The following is a 20,985-nucleotide window of genomic DNA, read 5'->3' on the forward strand; positions in this document are numbered from 1 at the left end:
TCTGCAATTGTAAATTTCACCAAAGAAACAAGAAAGAACAGTAATTTGGGAATGCAAATACACAAAAAGTAAAGTACAAACAAGAAAAAGAAGAGCAAAAACAGCAATAATAATAGAAAATATGTTCAGTGTATAAGTAAAACATAAGGTTCTTAAAGGCAACTTGTATAGAGGCAACTTAAGGATCATTGGTCTCTCAGAATACTCCAGGGCAAAAAAATCCTTTACCAGAAAATTAGAAGAGAGAACTTCCTAGAATATCTGAACATAGAAAATAAAATTCAAATTGAGATATTTCATGGAAGATCTACAGAAAAACAAAAAACAAGGCTGAAAAGTAGAAGACACATAGTGGCTAAACTTACAATTCAGCTCAGGAACAAGTCCTACACACTATCAAGAGAAAGAACTTCAAATAAAAAAACATGTTTGAATAAGGCAAGATGATTCTGTACTCAGTTGGAAAAGAAGTGGGAATGGAGTCTGTTCTGATACCAAAATCTGAGCTTAACCATAAAGGACAAAGGATGGATGTTCAATAATGAAGGATTTGAATTGTTTTTTAAAAAGAAAACCATAATTGAAGAGATTATTTGTTTCTGGAATACCCGAAACAATAGAAATGCCAGAGGAGTGAATAAATTCAGCAGCCAAGGACAGCAATAAAGACAAGAGAAAGACCAGTAAGAAACTTCTTTTTAAATGGGCACAAGAAAAATTTTGGTGGCAAGATGGCAGACTAAGGAAAATGCTCCCTGGAACCCTCAGGAATTTCCCTGCAGACTTAGACATGGGGAATCATTTTACCAGCACAGCAGGAAAGGTCTGTCTCATAGGGGTGCGATGAGAGCACACAGAGCTGCCAAGCAGCCTAAACTAAGCAATAGCCAAAGTGAAAAGCCACCATATGCTCTGTTTTTCCAGCTTGGGCTCCTTCAACCTTCTTTAGGCAACCTGATAGTCCTTGCTCCCAAAAGCTCACCATACTGATATTAGATTACACTTGGACACCTGATAGCTTAGCCCAATGCATCTTAGAACTCCTTATCTCAAGCAATGTGCCAGCTCCAACCTCCCTTATAGCACGGAGTCATACTCCACCATATCCAGACTTTTAATTTCACATGCGGTGATGTCATGTTGAGTCCCAGCCATGTAGCTGCACCAGAAAAGCATTTAAAATATTTGGTGCTTGCTTTAGGAGAAGTTTGTGGTCATTTAAAATACTGTGTAATTTCCCAAATGCTGTCCTTTTGTACCTAGAAGCAACTACATAGTGCAATGAACAGAGTGCTGCATATGGAGTCAGAAAGAACTGAGTTCAAATAATGCTTCAGATAGTTCATATTTGTGTGACCTTGAACAAATAATTTAACTTCTGCCTATCTGAGTTTTTTAATCTGTAAAGTAGGAGTAATAGTAACTACATTCCAGGGTTGTCATGAGGAAAAAAAATAAGGTGTTTGTAAAGCACTTTAATAAAGTGCTATATAAATGTGCCTCCTCCTCCTTTTCCACTTCCTCCTCCTTTTTTCCTCATCCTCTTTCTTGTTCTCCTCATTCTCCTCCTCCTCATTCTTCTCATTATTATTTATTGCGTTTAGTGTCATGTATATCTAGTTCATTGTACATTTGAAGATTTTATCCAAGATATTCCTGTTAATGAACTAACTCTATGTACTGCTCATTCACCTGTTTATTGTAGTGTGGACAATAGGCATTCTTCATCTAATTGTTTGCTTTTTTGTTTGTTTGTTTTTTCAATGACATATAGATGTGAGACTTTTATATAGGATACACATTTTGGAATTTTTTCTTCCCCAATTCATATATATATATATATATATATATATATATATACATATATATATATATATATATATATATATATATATTCATTCTCTTGATCTTTTGCCCACTTTTGTGTTGTTGTTTCATAAATATATCTGTCTTCATAGTAATCCTTTTGCAGATGCTTTCAAGCGCAATGAAAGATGAGACGGACCAAGTACTATGCCTTTGGAGAGAGGGTAAAACCTATGTAATCAGATGCCTTATTGGCTCCTTTTTTAAATCTCATTTCACATTGCTTCCAATCACACACTCTTAATTCCTGATAGTTTACTAAAAGAGCAAAATGAGACACTTGTACATCTTCCACATGTAACAAAAGGAAATTTATTTATCCCAAACAGGGGGAGACTATTCAACAAGCAAATGCATTGAGGAAACCATGAATTGACACAGCTAAATGAAGGACCCTGCCTGTTTTTTTGCCCATCGTGTTCTGCCAGCCCTACCTATGAGCCAAGTGCAAGCCCTTGTGGCTGTTTCTACTCAGAAGTGAATACTTCTACTCAGGTGAATTAGAAGTAATATTAAACACTCTGGCCTTTGGCCTCTTGAGCCAATCATGTTCCCAGGATTGTCACAATTTTTAAAGAAATACTGGCCCAAAGTGCATATACCTGAGGGTAGGGAGGGATTAAGATATTATTCCCACTATATGAGGATCAACCTTGTACAAAGGCAGAACTGGAGACAGCTTCCATTCTGTAATTGAAAGAAAAATGTCCTTAACCAAAACATATATCTGATAAAATATTAGAATACCTGATAAATATTAGAAATTCATTATTTTGCATTCATAATCATACATAGATGTCTACTTTCTTGCTTGTGACATGGAGATGAAGTCAGGAAGAGAAGTTGGAGCTGACTGAATACATCTAAAAGAAGTCTATGCTTAGAGGCAAGATCATTTTTTTTCTTTTTCCTTTATGCAAGGCAATTGCAGTTAAGTGACTTGCCCAGCTAGTAAGTGTCAAGTGTCTGGTTTGAGACCAGATTTGAACTCAGGTCCTCCTGACTCCAGGGCCAGTGCTCTATCCATTGTGCCACCTAGCTACCCTGAGGCAAGATCATATTAAAGGCGTTGGGGGATATTTCAAAGGGAAAAATTCCAAAAGAGTGGAAGTATCAGAGACAATATAACTATTTAAGGTGCCAGAATTTTGAGGGGAACTACTGACCCATATGCTTGCTTTCTCATCTCTATAAAATCCTTATATAAAGGTAAGGAGTGTCTGTTTATATACAGTGATTATTCTTTATAAAGCATTAACGGCCTGCATACTTTCAAACTTATTTCCACCGATGATTTTCTATAGTTGGACTAAATGTATTTAATCATACAGTTGACTGAGAGGTATAGAAACTACATGGTCCTGATTTGTTTATTTGTGTGTGTGTGTGTGTGTTCAAAAAATTTTATTTCACAAAGGAAAACAACCTTAAAATTTCTTCTTCAACAAAGAACAAAGACAATAAGATTCCTTGGAAAATATAGTCACAAAGACAATTTTGAGCAACAATCTCTGCTTAGTAATATCAACTAATACACAAGTAGGGTTGTTTATGCATCTTGAAATTATTCACTGGTGTCATGGAGAGCATAGAGTCCAAAGCGTAAATAAAGGACTTCTCATTTTATACCTGTGGGTTATAAAAATTTCCAGTTTCTTCTGTTTACAGATAGCATTATGTTGGTTGTAGTTAGTCAGCCAATTAGCATTTATTTAATACCTAAAATATGTCAGGCACTATATTAAGGGCTGGGGACAGAAAAAAAGACAAAGAAATAAATGGATGAGGAAAACCTAGTCCCTACTCTTAAGGAGCTTGCAGTCAAATGAAGGAAACAACATACCACAACAAAAATGGACACCGGATAAATTGTGGCTATCTGAGAGAGAAGACACTAAGATTAAAGGGAATTGGGAAATACTTTTTGTAGGTGGATCTTTAGCTTGTTGAAGTAAGTCATGGATGTCAGGAGGCAAAATTAAAGAGAGAGAATATTCTGTGCATGGAGATCAACCAGTGAAAATATTAGGAATAGGGAGAAGGAGGATTGTGTTTGAGGAACAGCAGCAAAGAAGATAGTTTTAGTGGATAGCAGTGTACATGGATGGTGATGAGGTATAAAAAGACTGGAGAGATAGATTGGGGTCAGGTCAGTAAGGCCTTTGAACTTCAAGCAGGACTTTGTATAGTATAATAGATTTTATTTCAGTTGTAAGCTCTGCATCAGTGGAAGACATGTTAATAATATGTAGTTTTAAAATCCAAATATTCCATTTATGGTTAACATATTCAGTTACCTATCCTTAAGGTGGTAAATAATAACCATTAGACTAATGTTTATCAGGCAACTGATGCAGTAAATCTTTCTCTTTATACATGTAAGGGAGAAATCTACCCTGTTTACATACAAATAACTTCACCTTGTATAGCCACTTTTTCTCCTCTCTGATATGATACAAGTCATGTATAATTGTTCTTGACTTCTAATTTTCTTCTTCTCAATCTTTGTTGAATTAGAAAATATTGTTTCTCCCCATACCTAAAACAATGTTTTGCCCATAATTGGTGCTCAGTAAATATTGGGGAAAGCAGGCAGAAAGACAGGCAGGCGGGCAATAGGAGGAGGGAAGGAAGGAAGGAAGGAAGGAAGGAAGGAAGGAAGGAAGGAAGGAACGAAGGAACGAAGGAAGGAAGGAAGGAAAGAAGAAAGCAAGCAGTTAGCAAGAAAGGAACAAAAGGAGTAAGGAAGTGAAGGAAGGAAGAGGATTTCCTCTCCCTAGATCATTTGCAGATGAACTACTGTCTAATTACATCTGTTTTCTGAAGTTTTCTTTTTCTTTTTTTTTCTTTAAGAGAATTTAGGACCCAAAACTCCACTATATTTCATGTTAGACATTAGTGATAAGAACAATAACATGACTAATAAAATATACATACTTAATATTTAAAATATATTTGTTGAATGAATGCATTTAATATGAATTCAATTAATGAAAAAATGCTACAAACAGGAGAAGTGTGATTTTTTTTTCACTTCAAACATATCTTTCCCCATATTTACCTCATGGGTATTTACAGTCACATAAAATTACTTTCAGGGTAAAATGTATGTCAAAGAATGATGATTCATAAGAAATCTAGATTTGTACATACATAACACAATTCTACTTGATCATAAATTTCCCCCTGGTTAAAAGCAATGTCATTCATTAAATATTTCCCTGTCGCCAGGAATAGTTCATGGGGTTTCTAAAATACTTAATTTACATGCAGCAATAACTTCTATACAGGGAAAACCTCATTCAGTGATGTATATTTTAATCTGATACCAGAGAAAACATACTGTAATTCTGAAAAATCTATAATAGATTCACATCAAAATGTTATTATTGTCCTAAGTGACCAAGAAAACACAGGTTCTCCACCAGCCAGCACCGTACCATACAGACATGGAACCATTAGTTATAGCAAATGGAGAAATCCTGAATGTTGTGGATAAGTTCACTGACCTTGGTAGTATGTATGTACTTACTACCAGGTATGTACACATAGATGATGAGGGTGATGTATGAATTGACAGAGCTGGTTCGGTATTTGGGAGGTTCTGAAAAAAAGTGTGGGAGGAAGAGGTTTTAGGTTGCTTTTCTAACTGAAGATCTACGGACCTATTGTGCTGACCTCTTGGTTGTGTGTCTGTGAAACCCCCAAAAGCTTTTTGTTAGATTGATACCAACAAAAGCTATTTAATTATTTCAGACTTCAAGGAGTTTATACCCTATAGTGATGAATAAGATAATAATTAAATCAATTGAAAACTATTAAATGCCAACTATGTGCTAAGAAATGTGTTAAGTATTGGGATAGAAAGATAAAAAAGAAATAGTCCCCAGAAGTATCTTAAATATTATAATGATAGATATGAAAATAATTCAATAATTTCAATCAACAAGTATTTTAAATGTCTACTATGTGTCAGGCATTGTGTTGAGCTCTAGAGATCACAATACAAAGAAAGAAATGATCCCTGCTCCCAAGAAGCTTATAATAATTCTGAAAAATCCTGTAAAATGTATCCTTCAATTTATGGCTTACGCTCTTAATAGAAGAACTCATTTTTCTAATTGTGCCATGTTTTTCATTTTTGTAGTGCTTTGTATGCTACATGTCTTGAACATTTTGTAAATTTCAACCATGCAGCTGTGTTCTTTCAGAGACCTTTCAACAAATCTTCAGTATGGGTCCTACTTATTACAGGACATTGTGTGGTTTGGAGAACTAGAAATTGAAAATGCTAAGCTGTTACTGATATACTGCACACACATACACACACATATATACATATGCATGTGTGTATACATTTATACTGTGTATACACACATGTGTATACATATAGGCATTCACAAACATGTGAATGCACAAATTTAAGTGTATACATACATACCAGTTTTTTTCCCTGTAAGTATGGATTTAAATACAGATACATACACATGTGTTTGCATGTATAAGTGCATCAAAGGAATAAATAACCATTTTTTTTATTTCTGACTCTCCAAACTGCAAAATATCCTCATGTAACTAGTCCATATATTGATTTGTTTAAAATTCTATAAAAGAGCACAGCTTTATGACTGTAGTTTTACAGTGTTCAATCCAATTAACATACAAAGCACTAGAAAAAAAAGCAGAGTTGGAAAAATTATCTCTTCTTTGTATACATATAAACATAAAATACTAAGTATTTAAGTATTATTTACTTATATATGTATACATATATATGCACACAAATGCCTAAATATGGATATAAGCAAATACATATATGAATTTATAAACATATATATTTATAGAGAGATAAAGTTGATAGGAGTAGAGATAGAAATAGAGATAGATGGAAATGGGGATTATAAGGATAGGAACAGAGATAGAAATGATGGGGAGAAGGCTAAGAGTAGAGATGAGTATAAATTTAAAGACAGAGATAGAGCTGATAGACATAGAGACAGCAGAGATGGAAGTAGAAGTAGGGATAGTGATAGAAGTAAAGATAGCAATAGCATCGTTAGGGATGAGGAGAAGATTTCGAATAGGAATATAGCAGGTTTAGAAGGAGAGAGAGAAAGAAAAGCTATCCCAAAAGTCTCAGTGCAGTTTTAAGCTGTATAACTTAAGACTTGTGGAATCCTACCTATGCATGTGTTTGCTTGCATGTACTTGTGCAAACAGTTATATAGATGTGTATTGCATATACAGTACTGTATATTTATGTCAGTAGAACTGAAGATCATTTTCAAGTTCTGTTCCTCTAAACTGTGTGACATTTTCTCATAAGCAATCTAGATATTGAAGATTTGTTGACAGCTCTATAAAAGAAAGACAGCTGTGTGACTATAGTTTTACAATGTGTTCAAGAAATTTAGCATACAAAGTGCTGGGAAAATGAAAAGCAAAGCTCAGAAGAATTACTTTCTATGGAAAGTATAATTTCTTAAGTTTGTACATATATACATGTATGTAAATGCTTATGTTTATATGCATATGTATACCAGTGTTTTTAAATATACAGGTGTAGATATAATTATCTATCTATCTATCTATCTATCTATCTATCTATCTATCTGTCTGTCTATCTATCGGTGGGTATATGTATGTGATATATACACATACACACATACATACTTATGTGTTTACATGTGCGAGTATCAGTGGAACAGGTGACCATTTAAAAATTTCTGTATGTACATATGCATATAGATCATATATATATTTACAAATGTATATCTGGGTATTTATATTTGTGTATATATGTTTGTACGTGTGTGTGTGTGTGTGTATGTGTGCTGATATACAAGAAGGAAGAGGAAAAAATCAATCTCAAGAACAGACCTTCAGATTCAGAAGGGTAAAGGATGGAATTGTGACATAGGTAGGCCTATAGGCAATTACAATGCATAATATAGTGAAGAGTATAGGTGTAATACATAAGATAAAAGTTTGGTATTTGGTTTTGGCCTAGAGGGCAAAATTATGAAGTAGCTAGAATTGGTGGTTTTTCTTCAGGAGCCTCTATTTTCCTTTTCAAAATGCCTTTTGCTGTCCACCCTAATGTTTTTTACTTTTAGGGGTAAAAGGAAATGGGACAAAAAAGCAAAAGAAAGGAACAATGCTGAAATAGCAAAAACTAGATATTCAACAAGTAAAGAGAAAATAACTACAAAAATGTTCCAGAGAAGTTCAAAAACATAACAAAAAAATTAAAGTAACAAATAAGATAGAATTTAGAAACATTAATGAAGAATTAAAGGTAAGACAGGATAATATGTTGCTTAGATTATATGCTGAAAGCTGAGGCTATCATAAAAATAGAAAGACTATCAGTGGGTTATTTCCATGGAGGAGAATGAGTTACAAGTATCCTTGGGGTGAGAGAATAAATGAATTAATATTCACTAGAATTGTGTTTTGCAATTTAAAGATGATTCAAAGGACAGGTGAGCTGCAGTAGGAAGGGGGGACCTTCAGGTCCCACTTTACTTTGGATTCTCCTAAAGAATTGCAAATTTAAAAAAAAAATCCAGGCATCTGGTTATGGTCTAGACAGGGGAAAAGGGCAGTGTGTCTATCTGCGTGTGAGCATGGGGAGATGGATCACTTATTTTAAGCATAATTATCCATAGGTATTTACAGCAGATTTTATTTTTAAAGGTATGACTCAGGCATATGGGCCCTAGTTGTAATGGAGGTTTAAAAGGATTGGAAAGGGGTGAGTGTGTTTGTATGGGAGAAGAAATAAAAAGGAAAACTGATTAGTATTTAGTGTAGAAAAAAAAATTCAAGTGTTACATATTTGACTATAATGGGCTATACTTTTCCTCCTAAATAGAAGAAAATGTAAGAACAGTTAAAATTGGGAACAATTTGTTACATTCAACAAATACACTTAAAGGAGGAAGACACACACTAAAGTACAAGTAAGAGCCTGGAATTAAATTGATTTCAACTCTGCTAAATCCAAAAAAAAGAGAAGTTGCAAACTTGATGTTGGATAAGACAAGAATAAAAAGAGCTTCTTTCAGAAAGACAAACAAGGAAGCTAAAATATGCTTAAAGCATTATAGATAGTGGCACAATATCAACGTTAAATATACATGCATAGAATGACATAGCATTTAAAAACTTAATGGAAAAGTTAACTGAATTGCAAAATAATAAAAGCATTAGGACAATTTTAAATTTAATAAGGTTAATTCAGATCTTGATAAGTATAATTATTGTGTTGGAAATATTAATCACTTGCATTCCTGTTAAGTGTAAGTGCCATTTGGGAATAAATAACAGATCACTCAGCATGGTGTTCTGGAATTCTGTGTCCAGTTTAGCACAGCCAAGTGTACAAAATTTCCTTGAATATAATGGAAGGATGCCTTGTGAGGTAATAAAGAGAAAGGATTCCAGGAATCTTTAATTCACAGTTTAGGACTTTCTAAAGGCAGGCATAGGAATTCTAAGTGAAGAAAGTTTTGAATAAGCATGCCTTTAGGAAATGCAATTTGTTAATTTTATTAGCCATTGAGTCAATCTAGTCACCTTTTCCTGCAGAAAAATATCTCAGGTTTAGAGTGCTCTCCTCTTCCTTCTCTTAACCAACTTTCTTCACTGTTTATCTTTCTCTCACACCTCACTGATATACGTCACCCATGCCAGCCTTTCCTTGACTGCTTCTCTCTTCCATTCTCATTTATTTCCTTAGTAAACATGATGAATTAATCCATGTTTTAACACCTATAGGTCTGGAGTCCTAATGTGTTACCATTCAAGTAGTTAATTTGGAGGCAAATAATAATACTAATTGATAATAAAAAATTGGTGATAACAAAATTAAGCAGATGTTTGTGCATAAATGGGGCTCTACTCACTTAAAAGTGGCTAGCTACCTTTGTCAAGTGAAAATACGTCTCTAATGAATCAATCAACCACAATCTAGTATGGATTCTGCCTAGACATTTCTTTGAATAGTTCAAAGTCATTAGTGAGAGACTAAGTCAGCTTCTGAAGAATTTAAATTTTTAAAAAAGTAGCTCTTTCAGAACTAGATAGAGATTCTAAAGAACAAGGAAAGGGCAAAGGGAGATCATACAGAGTTGATCTAAAATCTGGCAGCTTTTGGGATAAATAGTGAAAAGTTTAAAAGGTGGTTGGACTAAGCTGTGGCAAAGGGGAATATTGAGAAGGGTCATTGGCTATATAGCATCTTGGAGAAGACACAGGCTGACACTACCAGCATATCCATGTATTCAAGGACTGAGGAAATGATAGAAAAAAAAAGTCTATACTTTCCCCAAATTCCCTTAGTGGTGTTTATCTACCAGCACTTTAATATAATCTGCCACTTTGTTACCAAAATATTTCTAGTAACCTGATTCCACTCTCTGCCCCCCCCCCCAATCACAAATAGGTAGAGGTTAACTAGAGATAGACACAAATGTATATTTAGGCAGAGAACCTAACAGTTATCATTTACATAAAATCTTTTACAAGAAGCTTTTCCTAAACTCTTAATTCAAGTGCCCTCCCTCTCTTAATTATTTCCTATTTATCATGTGTATATGTATCTGTGTATCTATATCTATCTATATTTATATGCATATATATATGTTTATCTATATCTATATCTATATTATTTCTCCCATTAGATTGTAAGCTCCTTAAGGATGGGGACTGTCTTTTCTCTCATTTTGTATCCTTAATGCTTAGGACAGTGCCTGACATGACAGTAGGTGCTGTGAAAATGGATACCTCATTATATTTTTGTATTTTTTATTAATTGAGAATTATATCTAATCACTGGAATCAGCACTTACAGATTAGAGTTAGATTTAATTTTATAGGCCTTAGTATTAGAGTTTAAAAGAGTTGAACTTAACCCATTTCTCTTAGTTACAGTCTGGACTCAATCTTTCTTACCCCAGGAAGGAAAGAGGGAGGATGGGTAGACAGGACCATAAAATGTTCTGCTTGGGCATAGACCATGCACCAGACCACTCTGTTATGGGGGAATTGCCTAACACCAGGCTTTGCAGAAGATGTTGATCAACTCTGTGTTTTCTCCAATTGCAATGGATCCTGGAGAAACCCTCATATTAGTCATGTCAGTTCACTCTTACCTCTGATATAGACCAGTTACTGTCTTAGTTTAGTTTTTATCACAAAACTATTTTAGCACCTCATATAGACTGTTATTTTTTCTATAAAAATGGCTGCTCTAACTGTTAAAAGCATCCCTGGCTATTGAGGAACTTGTGATCTCACTTTTCTAGTAATTGCTAGCCTTGCTAATAAATTGATCATGCTTGGGAGCTTGTGCCTCGGTGTATTTTTATTGCTGATTTTTATCCTGACAGTGCTTACTAGATGTTTATTAATTGATTTATGGATCTCAAGTGCACAAAGAACATATATTATCTGATTTCATCTTCACATCAACTCTGGGAAGCAGATACTACCTTTAACTGCATTTTACAGATAAGGGAACTGAGCATGAAAAAGATAAAAGAGGGAGGTGACTAGGATTACTATGCTAGTATGTGTGAGGCCATATATGAATTCCAAGCTTCTTTCTCCTAGACTAGCACTTCATCTATTATACCACTTACCTGCCAATTTTAGTGATTTTCCTAACTAGGAATTCAGAGTAAAGGTTATCGAACAAATAACATTTTGTTTAAAATAGCAAAACCAAAAGAGGAGCAAACCATACAGACTGCAAGAATCATTATATTCCCTCTAGGCTTAACATGACTTAATTATTTTAACAAGGGGTCACATTTGGAAATGGAAATTTCCAAATAATATTATGTAGTTATTTTCATTTGTGCCTAGAGCATATAAATAAGAGGTATATACCTCAATACTATGGATTTAACTAATCTTTCCTTGGTGCATCTTTAATTTATGTTTCTGTACACGTACTATGATGGAAACAGACCTTGACAGCAAAGACCCTGAAGGTATTTTAGTTAGATTATGAAATTAGAAGAAAGGGAACTACTTCTAGACATACTGATTAGCTTAGTATTAATAATAATGTACACATACAATGTGTCCCAAAGTCTTAGTGCAGTTTTAAGGGGTTTAAAACTGCAGTAAGACTTTTGGGACAGCACCTTATTATACCATTAAAACTATTTAAGCTTTTAAAGTTTGACTGAATGAAAAGTTTTGGAACACCTTGCATGCTTGAGTACTTTAAGGAGCTGTTATTTCACTAGTATGCTCTTTACCAGAGTGAACAGCAACTCTTTCAAGTGTTGCTAGAGAAATTTGATGATTTATAATGGCCAAAAGAATTGCTACCTGTTTGCTAAATGTCTTCAGGGGTAGCCTCTCCAGTTAGGGCAGTTGATTTGATACAAACTTTTCTAGCTTTGATAACCTGCCACAGTTTGACTGTGCTTTACTGTCAGAGACTTCAAGAACCACAAGATCACTTCCATGCCTGAAGGAAGCACTGAAATAAAACGGCCTTGTAGGTCTTATCAAGATATTAAATGAAAATTATCTTAGTATAATATAAAAATGAATATAAATTGCACAAAAGCAACTTTCCTAAAAAGGAAAAAAATATTTTCTTTTCAGTTAGTCTCCAGGAACTTTCCTCAGCAAAAGATACACTAATCGTCAAAGAACAAGGCTGTGTTTTATCATTTTTGGTTTCTAGATGTATTCAAGTTATCAGAATCAGTTCTCATACTGATTACATTAGAACAATTTATAATCTGATATCTACATTGATATGGGCCACAATTGAACAACATTCCATGGTCAAAATCCCAGACAACTAATCTTAATACACACTAACTATTCAAAGGCGGATTCAGATTAAACTCTTTTTTCTTGATGATTAAAATGTGAGCTTGCTGAAGGTTTATTTTTTTTCTTTCTTTTAATTTATGGCAAAATGCTATTCATTAAAACACAGGAAGTAGTTTAGATCACGTGGATTTCTTGTCAAAGGGAAAAGTTATTTGCACGTTTCTGTGACCCTAAAATAGGCAGAGAGGATTGTGAGGTTCACCCTTGTGGCTAAATTTGCAATCAAACTGTCTCATAGTCATCCATCAAGCAAGAATTATCGCAAGATGAAAAATCTAGGAGAGATACACAAGTTTCTCTCAGATTCACAAATAAGCTTTATGTCATTATCTATTTATTGAATTGGTCTATAAATACATTCTCCAAGCTCAGATAAATGGCCAGCTGGTTTAGTATTTATGTCCCTGGAATATGTTAAGAGCAAAGTTTTATGACCTCTATTTATGATGGCAGACAGCGCTACCTAAAAATCCACTTTTAAAATCTTATTACTGTCAAATTCATTATGTAGGCCAGTGATTTGACGTTCTTGCATGAGTGAACATTAAAGCTTTTGCCTTTTTAACCTCCTGATCCTGGAGCATAAATCATTTATAACGGGTTCTATCCTCTGTGTCTTTTTAGTATTATTGGATTCTTATCTTTCATTCCAGTCTATGTTTCCAATGTAATTTATTCAAAACTTTGGTTCTGCTTTTCTTGTCTTACAATGAGATGCAAGGAAAATGAGGATATGAAACATTGGGGAAAGAAAAAAAATACTCATTATGTACTTGACTGATCTCTTTGAAGAATCTCTCTATTTAAAAAGATGACTAGTAGGTCACTTTTTACAGTCGTTTAATGTCCCAACGTTTGTGTTAGATTCTATGAGGCTATGATTAAAAGCAGGATAGTTTTATTGTTGCAGTAAACATTACTCTATTCATACAACATAAGAAAAGAACTTTACAAGAAGCAAAACTCTTTCCCATCTCTCCTCTCCCCCCTACAGTTTCCATGTTTTTTCTTTACACTCATTGTTGCAGATATTTATTTCTGTATATTGAATTTGGTAACTTGTGAGGAAAGTAGTGTTTACTAAAAGATATGACCTATTTTAGGTGGCTCAAAGCTAGTCAATAGAAATTCTATGAAGTAAGAGTCCCTCTAATTTATGTCATACTTGAAGCTATCCATCTATTAATTAGGGCTTTAAAAAAAAAGTCTAGTTAGTGAAAGAAAAATACTGTATTTTCTGTAAATATTGTAAAATCACGATTCAAATAATATATCACTAACTAGATTGGTAGGTGAAAGCAAGATATTCTCTAATGTAATCTTTTAAATACTTTCCAGTGTTAATAAAGTCCTCATGTGTTATAACAGAAATGAACTTCACACAATCCATTGTATTGTCAGATTTTCTTCTATGAAGGATTGTCATCCTACTAAGCAATGGTTATTTGATTTGTTTTACTTGTGAGCAATGAGACTTCTCCCATTTTATTTTTCATTTAATCTATCAACAGACACAAATACACATCCACCAAAATTCCCTATTTTTATATTCTCCAACTGTTATTGAATTATTTCCTTCTCACAGATACATTTTTCAATTTTTTTCCAGTAATTTCTTCCAGAGTCAGGGAGGTGGTACAGTAGATAGAATTCTGGGCCTGGAGTCAGGAAGACCTGAATTCAAACCCAGCCTCAGACACTTACCAGTTGTGTGAGCCTGGGGAGTTCACTTACCCTGTTTGCTTCAGTTTCTTCATTTGTAAAATTAGCTGGAGAAGGAAATAGCAAACCATTTCAGTATTTTGCCAAGAAAACTCCAAATGAGTTCACAAAGAGTTGAACATGGCTGAAATGAAAGAAATAACAATGTCTTCATAGGTGAATTTAAATTGCAATGAATTTAAAGATATACTGATCATTATTTGACATAGAATTCTAAAGGGATCATATCCTCTTCTTTAAAAAAATTATTCCAAAGAAATATAGCTCTTTTATTTAAAAAAAAAAGACTTCAGAAGGTCATTATGGAATGCTGCCTTCTCATTTATTTCTGATGTTGAGAAATGAGGGAAAATACAACTGTTCAGTTTCTTATGTACTGAGGTTCCTCTTGAACATTCTGCCCTGAAAAGTATTTAGGTCCAATTGCTCCCCCCCCCAAACAAAGAAAAGTTGAAGAAAAATACAAAGGAAAAAGAATTTGAATAATTAATAGCAATAAAAACAACTAATATTTTTATAGCTGTCGCTATGTGCCATGCATCTTACTAAGCAAGTTACACTGATTATCTCAATTGATCCTCATCACAACACTGGGAGACAATTTCTATTTTATCCCCATTTTACAGGTAAAGAAACTAAGGCCTACAGAGGTTAAGTGATTTACCCAGGGTCCCACAGCTAGTAAGAGTCTAAGGCTGTATTTGAACTCAGGCCCCCACTTTGCATCTGCCTGGTTTCAGCTCTGGAACAAGATTCCCTTCTCAGGATAAGCTCAGCATTTCTAATCTTACACCATGCTGCTAACTCAAACTTTGATTGATACCACTTCTATCAGCTTCCTCTAACCATTGATTGCCTTCTTTTATGAAGCTCATAAGCTAGACTCTTAGCTCATTCCATTTGCATCCTCTGGTCTGTCTTTTTTGCTTCCTAAGCATGCTTACATTTTTCCTTCTTCAATCTTTGCTCATACTATTCATCTCTTGAATTCTTTACTCATCCTGTAAACTCTTCTCAAAACCAAATTAAGTCTTTCTGTTAATAGTTGGATAACAATAACATAAAAAGGCATATGCATTATCAGTTGTCACTTTATTAACAAGTTTTTCTTTACTTTTTGGTGGGTATTTTTGGGAGATTTTATTGGAAAGGGCTTGTTGCTTCAAAGCAAAATCTAATTCAAACTTTTATCTATGTCTTCCAATAAATTATAAAATGAGGTCAACCCCAAATTCCAGAGGCCTTTTCAAGTTCTTTTAACCTTATGTGGATGACAACAGAGTACATAGAATTGTGACTGGCCCATCTTTCCCAACAGATACTGGATAGAAGCACTTGATCATTTCTTTTCATTGTTAGAAAAAAAAAACATATAGTTCCAGAACATAGTTCTGTTCTATATTTCTTATTTGATATTTTCTGTCAACCTATTCACAACCACCATACTGTTTTTAGATTGATCATCAACTTGGATTCTTGCATAATTCACAGGTAGAAACTTTACCAGGGATGTGCAGGTAAATGTTTAACAATTAGTTCTCTGAAGAAAATAAAGAAAGTAAAATGTGCACAGGACTGTTTAAGACATTTTCAAGTTTTTCTGAATTATTAACATTTTCTTGATCACTTTGGTCTAGGCAATCAATGAAACAATAAATCAGGGGCAGCTAGTTGGCACAGTGGATAGAGCACTAGCTCTGAAATCAGGAGGACCTGAGTTCAGATCTGGCCTCAGACCAAACACTTGACACTTACTAGCTGTGTGACCCTGGTCAAGTCACTTAACCCCAATTGCCTGGAAAACAAACAAAACAATAAATCAAATCCTTATTTCTAGTGCTCTAATTTCCAAGATGTAAATACTCCCACAGACTGTTGTAGCCGACTCCAGCATACTCCTGCCTTAATCCATTGTCACAAATACTGGTTGCATCCTCCTTGACCTTCTTTTCCCAATATTCTTTCCAAATTTTTTTTAAAGGAATGCTGTTTCAGAAGTGGCTGTCATTAACTCCTGATACTTAATATTATTGTTGTTGTTATTATAACTCTTTACCACACAGGTCATCTAAATTTATTTTCAATTGATTGTAAAGCTAGCATGAAACAAACAGCTTCATAAACAACTCATATTTACTTGACAATATATTCTTTAGTCATCAGTAAAATCATTAAAATCCTGGACTATAAGGTTTTGTTCATAATCTTATAAGAAAAAAAAGTTGAATAATTGCCAAGGAACTTTTGTAAAAAACAATTTATATGTTTACCTTTAAAAATATTTATTTGTTTTTGACATTCTTTTTCTCCATATTTGAATTGTTTCTTTCTCACTGCTTGCAATATTTTCTCCTTGACTGGGAAGCTCTAGAATTGGGCTATAATATTTCTGGAAATTTCAATTTTGGGATCTCTTTCAGGAGATGATCAGTGGAATCTTTCAATTCTATTTTACACTCTGTATCTAAGATATCAAGGCAGGTTCTCTTGATAATTTCTGGAAGTATGTCTAGACTTTTTCTGTGGTTGGATTTTAGATAGATCCAGATAATCTGGATCATGGATTTTAGATAGTCCAATCATTCTTAAATTTTCTTTCCTTTATCTATTTTCCAGGTTAATTTTCCCCCAATGAAATATTTCACATTTTCCTGTATTTTTCCTTATTTTGACTTTTTGACTTTGATTGTTTCTTGAAGTTTCATAGACTCTTTAGTTTTCATTTGCTCAATTATGATTTTTAAGGAATTGTTTTCAGTGACCTTTTGTTTCTCTTTTTTTTCCTTTTGGCTAGTTCTTTGTTTTTTTAATTTGGAGTGTGTTTGTGTGTTTCTGTATGTGTGTGTGTGTGTGTACCTTTTTTTTTTTCCATTTGGCCAATTCAGGTTTTTAAGCAGTACTTTTCTTCAGTGAATGCTTTTGTCTCTTTGAAGATTAGAGCAATTTTGTTTTTTAAGGTGTTATTTTATTCATATTTTTCTGCCATCTTTACAAAGCTGTTAATTCTCTTTCCATAATTTTTTATTACTCTCCTTTATTTTCCTAATTCTCCTTCTACCACTCATCTCTTTCTTTAACTTTTCCAGGAATTCTTATTGAGCTTGGGTTGAATTAGCAATTTTCTTTGGGGGGAAGAAGCTTTGTTTGTAACTGTTTTCACATTGTTGTCTTCTTTTTAATTTATGTCTTGACCTTCCTTCCCACTATAATATTTTTTTAAAGGATCAAGTTCTTTTTTGTTTGTTTGCTCATTTTTTTTTCAATTCTATTTTTTGATTTGAACTTAAAGTTGGGCTCTGCTTACTTGCAGGTGAGCAGACACTATCTCAATCTTCAGGCTATTTTTGTGCTGCTGTTTCAGATATTTCTTGGAGTCTGCACATTTTCAGTCTTCCAAAATGGAATGTTCCTGAGAGAGATGTGGTTACTACTCTCTTGTTCTTTTCTTTGGCTCCTCATCCCCTGCAGCCATAAATGCTAGCACTCTTTTTGCCTTGGAATAGCAACTAGGGCTCATGTTCCTTTGTGACCACCACCTCACTCCTCTCTAGCCTGGAAACTGTGACCTAGAACTGTGTATGGACAATAGAGTTGCCAGTCAGTGCCTGATGTACCCAGTTCCAGTAAAGTTCCCTGTAATCTATTTCTGACAAGTCGTCTAATCCCCTTACCATCTTTGGCCAGGGAGTTTGCAAAGTTGCTTCTTATGCTGCTGCAGCTGCTGCTCCTGCTGCCATATATGTTACCTTCAGACAGGCTTCCAAACTTGTATCAGAAACTTCTGCCACCAACCTCATAAGTTTTCCAAGGTCAGAAAAATGTCTCATTCTGTTTTTTTATTTGTTCTGCCACTCCAAAATTTGATTTGATGCATTAATTTAAAGTTGTTTGAAGGTGAATCTTGAGGGAATTTAGCTGCTTTGCCTCTGATCCTCCACCTGGACTCAGCCCTCATGGACATTTCTTTTTAGCGTTATTAATTAATTTAACCCAAGACTCTGTTTTCTACTTTTTTTAGGGAACTAAGAAAGTCAATGATAATTGTTCTTGAAAGAAACATGGTTGGGTAAATGTATGTATTCAGAGTATGTTTAGAGCCTTTTTGTGGCAAATGTTTTGAAGCAAGTGCTCAAGAAAACCTTTTGCTTGTGAAAATAATGATACCTGTTGTGCTAAGGAAGTTCAAATAGAAATGCACTGATCTACAGAGGGTCACCTAGCCTAAAAAGTATCTTAGAAACCACTTTCTATTTTAAGCCTATTATTTTTCTTAAAACTTCTAAGACAGAAAAGAGCTTTCTTTTTTGGTTTTTGTCTAATATATTTTTGTTTCATGTTATCTTCCAAATTGAATGACTTTTTGACATTAGTAAAAAAAAAAGACTTTCCCATCCCATTTTGTTTACTGAATTCTCATCTGTTTCCTTTAAAATCACTTTATCTGTGAAGCATAAGCACATAAGTAACCACATAAATCAAGGAAAACAAAGTCAAAAGCAGCAATCATGTTAAATTGGCTGCTATCATGTAAGAAGACATGATTTTGCAGCATTATACAAATTTTAATCAAGTAACTCATTTGTTCCAAAAGCAACATAATTTTAATAAGCAATTGCTACCCCAAAATTAAACGATTTGACTTACAAAGTTTTTCCATAAGCTTTTAGTCTTAATGATAACAATAGACAAAACTAGTCAGCAGAAACTTTCAAAGCAGCCTACCATCATAGAAAAAAGAAACCTGGTTCTTTTTCCAACACTGTTTTACATTGTCTATTATAATTAGCATAAGAATATCTTCTTTTATAATTATAATAACTTTATGCTTTATTTTAATTAAGCCATTCAATTTTTACTTATTCAGGTATATTTGGGTTATAGATATTTCTATGAGGTGAGAAGATGCACATTGTCAAGTTACTCATCTACCATGATGATAAAAAAAACCCATTTAATTTTTAAAACACAGAAATGATTTTCATTTGACTGTATGGCTAGTTATTAATTTCTTAATTGATCAGACAAAATTCCAGTTAGTCATTATAAAAAATTTTCACAAATTGAGACAATTCCTAGATAACTTTTTTTCAACTTGTGATTAGAAGCCATTTTGAAGAGTTGAAAATCTTAGTCTAGTAAGTATTGTGTTAGAGGTGATCTTTGAAAGTTGTCACCCTCAAATAAAATTCTTATGGATTTCACTCTAAGTCTAAAGCATATGAGTGGTAAATATCCTTCCTGTGCATTGCATAACACATATACATTATACATACATACATACATACATACACACATACATGCATGTATACTCTGCAAAGTCAACAAACAAGATTCACTATCTAAACTTTCCTTGGCATTTGCTTCACCTTCTCCACCAGTCACTGGGGTATCTGGCCTCTTAAGAAGGCCTGGGTCCAGTTCTTCAGATATCGTTTTGTTTCTTAATGCCATTAAAGGAACACCCACTTGAATCATTTTGAAGTATCCAGCATATCTTGGATCTTTGTCTACAGTTAAGATTGTTCAGTTTCCATACAGAAGACAGAGATGACTGTTGACCTGAAGTGGCTTCAAGACCAATTGTGACACTATTAACATTTGCAGTTTGTATTTAAAATTTGACATCTTCTAGACCTGGAATAAATGATAGCTTTGTATCCAAAATATTGAGTTGTTTCAATTTGTTGGACCCAAAGAGGAAGAACTGATAGCTTCTTTTCACAAATTGTAGAAAAACAGTTGAAGTATTATACTGTATGTACCACAAACTGGCTTAGAAATAAACTAATGTATATATTCAACACCATCCCAATTAAATTACCAAAAATATTTTACAGAATTAGAAAAAAATAATAACAAAATTCATTTGGAAAAATAAAAAGTCAAGAATATCAAAGGAAAAATGAAAAAAAAAGTGTAAAAAGAGGCTGAGCAGTACCAGATCTTAAATTGTAATATAAGGCAGTAATTATCAGAAATATCTGGTGCTGGCTAAGAAATAGAAAGGTAGATCAATGGAATAGTGTAGACATACAATTTATAGCAGCAAATACACATAATTTAATAAGTGTAAAGACTTAAGATTTTGGGATAAGAATTCATTACATAGTAAAAATCATTGGGAAAAAAAACTGGAAAGCAGGATGACAGCAGTCCTATTCTGTTGAATTGCTGGCACCTTGGTCAGGCCTATGCCTGACCACTTCATAGGCAGCCCATCCTTGTCCATCACCCCCAAGCAAGCCCCATGTCCCCTGCCTTCCCAGCCTCAACCCTGGGAGTGATTCCCAATCAATCTCCTCACCCAAAATCCCGTGGTCCTTTCTGAGAATATTTTCTTGATAATATTCAGACTACATAAAAAAGTCTTATTTAAAAAATAAATTAAAGTGTATGCATAGAAACAAAGCCTTCAAAAGATTAAAATTTTAGGAGTCACATTTTAATGACATTTTTTGTACAAATTCAGATTTTCTAACTTCTACCCCCAGAAACTTCAGTGAAGAAGTTGGCAGGTAGGTGATGTAGTAG

General features: G+C 33.9%; 1 pseudogene; it reads right to left on the bottom strand.

Moving 5' to 3' along the window:
• Window positions 1-16,606: 16,606 nt before the first annotated feature.
• LOC110213301 (WASH complex subunit 3 pseudogene) lies at window positions 16,607-20,683 on the bottom strand (annotated as a pseudogene).
• Between the last annotated feature and the right edge of the window lie 302 nt (window positions 20,684-20,985).

This window comes from Phascolarctos cinereus, unplaced genomic scaffold, assembly GCF_003287225.1.
Source record: "Phascolarctos cinereus isolate Bilbo 61053 unplaced genomic scaffold, phaCin_HiC Scaffold_726;HRSCAF=1367, whole genome shotgun sequence".
NCBI classification, from domain to species: domain Eukaryota; kingdom Metazoa; phylum Chordata; class Mammalia; order Diprotodontia; family Phascolarctidae; genus Phascolarctos; species Phascolarctos cinereus.